This window comes from Orycteropus afer, unplaced genomic scaffold (genome assembly GCF_000298275.1).
Source record: "Orycteropus afer afer isolate SDZICR_OR568_19922 unplaced genomic scaffold, OryAfe1.0 scaffold00155, whole genome shotgun sequence".
NCBI classification, from domain to species: domain Eukaryota; kingdom Metazoa; phylum Chordata; class Mammalia; order Tubulidentata; family Orycteropodidae; genus Orycteropus; species Orycteropus afer.
The window spans coordinates 5,307,638-5,313,607 of record NW_006921742.1 but is presented as its reverse complement, the minus strand read 5'-3'; positions in this window follow the sequence as shown (position 1 = coordinate 5,313,607).

Sequence of the window (5,970 nt, the reverse complement as noted above, 5' to 3'; positions counted from 1 at the left end):
ACTTCCGTAGTGATACTGTCTTGGAAACCCAAGGAGGGATAGCTATGAGCCGGATCTGACTCAATGGAAGTGAGTTTGGTTTTTGGTTTTAGTCAGTTCCAACTCCTTGTAACCCTACGTACAACAGAATGAAACACTGCCCAGTCCTGTGCTATCCTCACAATTGTTGCTATGCTCAAACCCATCATTGCAGCCATGTTGTCAATCCATCTCATTGAGTGTCTTCTCCTTTTTCACTGACCCTCTGCTTTACTCAGCACGATATCCTTCTCCAGGACTGTTCTCTTCTAACAATATGACCAGAGTATGAGAGATGTACTCTGGCCCTTCTTGCTTCTAAAGAACATTCTGGCTATATTTCCTCTAAGACTTAATTGTTCTTCTAGTAGTCAGTCAATGGTGCATTGAATATTCTTTGCTAACACTGTAATTCAAAAGCATCAAATCTTCTGTAGTCTTCCTTATTCACTCTCCAGCTTTCACATGCATATGAAGCTATTAGAAATACCACAGCTGGGCAGGTGCACCTTCGTCTTCAATGTGATATCTTTCCTCTTTGACACTTTATAGAGGTCTTTTGCAGCAGATTTGCCCAGTGCAATATATTGTTTGATTTCTTGACTGCTGCTTCCATGAATGTTGATTGTAGATCTGAGTAACATGAAATCCTTGACAACTTCAATCTTCTCTCAATTTATCAAGATGTTGCTTATTGGTCCAGTTGTGAAGAATTTTCTTTATGTTGAGGTGTAAACCACAGTGAAGGCTGTAGTCTTTGATCTTCATCAGTAGGTGCTTCAAGTTTCTTCACTTTTAGCAAGCAAGGTTGTGTCATCTGCAGTTGTTAATGAGTCTTCCTTTGACCCTGATGTCAAAATCTTAATATAATCTGGCTTCTCTGATTATTTGCTCAGCATACAGATTGAATAATTAAAATAAAGGGATATAACCTGATGCACACCTTTTCTGATATTAAACCAGGCAGTGCGGACAACTGACTCTTAGTCTATGTACAGGCCTGGAACTGAACTTATCCTCTTGCCTCAACTTTCAGCCAAACTATGGACAGGCCTAACAGGTGAACAGGAGGGAGGTATGCCCTTCTTAGAACAAGCAACCAGTGAGATCGAGAGGGCAGCATTAACCTGGAGATAAGCTCAGAAGACAAGAAGGGATAGACAGAAAAGAAGGACAAATAGAAACAGTAAACACAGGGAGGAAATGGGAAGAGTGCTGTTATAGTGTCGAGATTGCAATCAATGTCATGAAATAAAATGTGTATGAATTATTGAATAGAAAACCAATTTGTTCTGTAAACTTTCACTGAAATCATGAATTAAAAAAGAGAGAGAAATAACTGCAAAAGACTACTGTCATTATGTAGTGCTAGTATAACAGAAATACCATAAGTGTACATAATAGTTTCACTATGAGTAGGAGACAACTCGTCATCACCTAACAACAACAACAACAACATAAGTGCCCAGGAGAAGGATATCATGCTTGGAAAAGTAGAGGGTCAGTGAAGAAGGGGAAGACCCTCAACAAGATGGAGTGACACAGTGGCTGCGACGATGGGCTCAAGCTCAGAAAGGGTTGTGCAGATGGCACAGGGCCAGGCAGTATTTGGTTATGTTGTACACAGGGTTACCATGAGTTGGAGCTGATTCAATGGCACCTAACAACAAGAAGGTAAGTGCCTAGAGGCACTTCACTCCATCAGTATGCCTCAGGCTGAAGGCAGTCAGTTCTCTTGCTCCCTTGGTTGGTCTCCACACCATCTCATGCTGGTCTCCCAGTTCTACTGATGCCATTTCTCCATTGCTGCTCCTTGTTGTCTATGCCATCTCCAGTGTTTCATCTCTCCTCACTTCTTTCCAAGCTCCTACTAGAATTATATATGATGTCCATAATTCCACCAATAGTCTCTTCAAGGCAATCTAGGCTTTTACTATTAGATACCTTAAAACTCTTCTAGGCTCTAACCATTACCCAATTCCAAAGCCACTTCCAAATTTTAGGTGTCTGTTAGCGCAGCACCCCTCTCCCAGTACCAAATTCTGTCTTAGTTTTCTAGTGCTGCTATAAGAGAAATACCACAAGTAGATGGCTTTAACAAGCAGAAATTTATTCTCTCACAAGTTAGAAAGCTAGAAGTATGAATTCAAAGTACCAAGTCTAGCAAAAGGCTTTCTCTCTGTGTGAGCTCCGGAGGAAGGTTTTTGTCTTCTTTCAATACCTGTGGGCCCAGAGTTCCTCAGAAGTCTCCATGTGTCTTGGCATCAATCTTCCCCTGCGTCTAGGAAATTCTCAACTCAGAGAGCCGATCCAAAGGACAAGCTCCACTCCTCACTCTTCTGTCTTGGTGACAGGTCTCTATCTCGTCTCACAGTTTAATCTCTTTCATATCTCAAAAGAGATTCTCAAGATACAGCCTTATCATGTAGATCATATCTGCCTCATTAACATCACTTGTTGTTGCTGTTATGTGCCATCCAGTCAACCGACTCATAGCTACCCCTCCTTGGGTTCCTGAGGCAGTTTCACTGCCAAAGTAGATTGCCCCATCTTCCTTTCGAGGAGTGGCTGGTGGGTTTGAACCGCCAGCCTTCCGGTTAGCAGTCAAGTGCCTTAGGCTCCCATTAACATCATAGGATAATCATGTGATTTGATATGATTATCCATTAACATCATAGGATAATCATATCAAATCACAAAGTGGAGGAGACTTACATAACACTGAGAGTCATGGCCTAGCCTTGTTGACACACATTTTTTGAGGTACACAATTCAAACCATAATAATGACCAAATAAAATTGTTTAAATAATGAAACAAACTGTGATGAGTACAAAAGAAGATTGGATAAAACAAATATAGGCAGAATCTCAAATGAGAGAGAAAGCAATTCAACACAGGAGGACTTATCCCCCTTAGGACTCAGAAAAGTCAAGCAAGCTCTTTTGGAATTTTTTTGAAGAATCCCTGGCCTCAAGCTTTAAAGATTACAGGAAGCCCCAGAGGAGCTCACTTGGGTCTTCTCTAGCTCCAAGGACCCAGCATAAATTCAACAATTGTGTGCTGAATCTTTGTGTTCTAGATAGGATTATTTATCAGGGATTTTGTTTTGTCCGGTTTTCAATGGCCCAGTCCCAGCTGTACATTTAGGGACAGACCACAGCTTCAATCAACAGAGGGTTTGTAGCAACCTATTTGGAAGCTCCCCTTCCCCTGCAGGGACTGAGTAATTAACAGACCATTAAGTCACTTCTGCTTTATTGAGGGGGGCACTGTGCAGGTCATTTCTTTGAAAACTATTGTTCTTGAAGGAAATTACAGGATTGTTTTATGTTTAGAACACTGCCTGGTGAACTCTTTAGTTGAGAAGCAAGTTTCTGTAAGCTCATGGAGCTACAGAGACAAGGAGGATAATGACTCTAATCACATTAAAAAAAGATTTTCCCCAACTCCCCTCCTCTTGTTATTTTTTTCTTTTAAAAACCAGTTAAAAGAAAAATGATTTGTCATTTGGTAATAACTAATGGAGACATGAATTACTGAGATGCCCCAGACTGAAGTTTATCTCAGCATCAATAAATCTCTAAACAACTGCGATGAAACTAAGTACTGCCACCATTGCTCCTTTTTATTTCCATATTAATCAAAGGCACCTGCTCCTGTCCTCTCCATCTAGCAGAGAGAATGGGCAGTGACTTTTCTAGCATCTGAAAAAGCCCATGGAAGGACAGGCTGCAGCACTTGGGTCTTGCAACAGCCAGTGGGGTTTTTACCAACAGATTTAGGTGGCTATGTTTTCCCACTAGGCTCTGGGGATCCTAAACGAGGGGCCACTTCTTACTCGTTTTAAAGTCTTACTTCTTTTGCTGTTTTACTCATCGTCGTTTTCCTGTGCCCTCGGAGTGCTGACACATCAGAGCACTCAGAAAGTGTTTGTCGCTGAAGTGGAGAGTCATTAGGAGAAATTCCATAGGAAGTAATGTCAAGGCTTCCACCGCTGGAGGATGCAGTAGAGAGCTACACTTCTGCTTATGGGTTCAAAGAGTGATGTGAATTTCCCGTCCTTGCCAGGGCTGGGGTGGGGGTGACCCGGAGGAAAAGGAAGTCTTCACAAAATTTGTCCGCTCCAGCCTCTACATCCTCCCTTGGAGTTAAGAGTTATGCCTATAGCAGAAACGCGTTCTAGGCAACTTGACGGGCTGCAAGCGGAGAAGGAAGCTAGCCGTACCATACTCAGCTGCTGGCGTTTTCCAGTCCCAAGGGAGGTGAGGTGCTTGGGAGGAGTCTTACTTTGTTTGTAGACTGTGACGTGCCCCACCCAAATCAGCCTGACTCCTGTCCTCTCCAAGGTAACCGTAGCACAGCGCGAGATAAAGCGGGCCCCAGCTCAAGTTAGGACCGAACGAAACCCCAAAACTTTCGGGGGCAGCTATCCCTAACTGCCTCACAGACCCTTGGGCCCTGATTCTGCCCTTCTAGGTGCCAGGAACTCAACCACTCAGTTTCCACCCTTGCCCCAGGCTTTCGCAGCAAAGTCAGGGTCTTGGCGATTAGCACCCTATCTGCGCGCGCCTCCCCTCCCAGGAGCCTCAGCCCGAGCAGGTCCCGGCCTCCCGGCTCACTCGAGGCGCCTGCGGAACCTTCTTTGCTAAGTGCCTGACTACGGGTGCTGAGGCGGCACTTTGGGACAGAAGCCACGGGCAGGGCTGGGGCTAGGAGCACAGCCGGGACCGAGGCCCGGGTCTTCCACGGAGAGCGAGGCCAGGAACGGCGTGTCCTCCGTGAAGTCCCCAGCGTGGCAACGTGCCTGGGGGAAGGCTTTCTGGACCCAGGACATTTAACCAAGTTTCCACACTGTAGAGAACTCAGCCCCGGGCTGACGGTGAACCCGCAGGGCGCGCTCAGCGGGAGTCTGGACTGCTGCTGTTGTTTTTGTTATGCGTCATCGCTCTTCGTTTCCAGAAACGCCTAGGTATTCCGAGGCTCTGTGCAGGTGTGTGCACAGTCGGGGGTGGCCTCCTCACTCTAGGGCATCCCTCTCGTAGCCACCTTCTTGTTGTCTGGGCCCGTGCCCCTTTGGTCCAGTGGGGCGAGAGCGAGGAGCCGAGAACCGGGAGAGCGGAGACCCACGCTCCCACCAGACGCACCCCCAACCTGGGGACCCCCCCAACCCCTCGCAGCGCCGATTCGCTTGCACTTGGCGCCCGCGAGAGAGGCCAGGCGCTTGGCCGCTTTCTACCCGCGAGAGCCGGGACCCAGGCGTGGTTGCCGGCTCCTGGTGGCCAGGTGCAGGTGCAGGAGAACGCAGGGCCACGCGCTCAGCTGAAGGACCGCGAAGCGTGTGGATCCCAGACAGCTCTGGCAAGGCCTGTGGGGACCGGGGAAACGCACCCCCCCCCACGTCCCGTGGCCCTCGCAGGCCTGCCACCTCAGTGTCCCAGGAAATGCACAGAGCACTAGAAAGCTACTCGGCAAGCTGGGAGAAGTAGGCATTTGACTCCTGTTAGCTACTTGTAAGGGAAATGGGTGCACGCTGAGTAAGGAGAGACCTGGAGATTTTGCAAGGGTGGGGATGGCGGGAGAATGGGCATTCCTTCCCTCACAAGTGCTCCTAGAGACAAGCTGATGGGTGCAGGTGCAAGGGCCCCTCCCTTGGCCTAGTTCTTCAGAGCTGGCTGTTGCTCCTCTCTCGTTTCTTCCTGAACCTCCTCTGGTCGGGCCTGGGTCGCGCTGCGAGGAGAGTCTCAAATTCTGAGAGGCCATGCTCCTCACAGCTGCGCCGTCGCGGCTGGGACCCGGGCTGGGGGCAGAGAGGGAAGCGGTAGCATGGACTGAGGGTGCGGAGGGGGCGCAGAGGAGGACACTTGCGAGCCTGAGAACTGACGCCCCGTAAGGGGCACGGTCATCCTGGAAGAGCTGTGAGACGTAAGGCAGAGCCTCCCTGAAGCGTTTT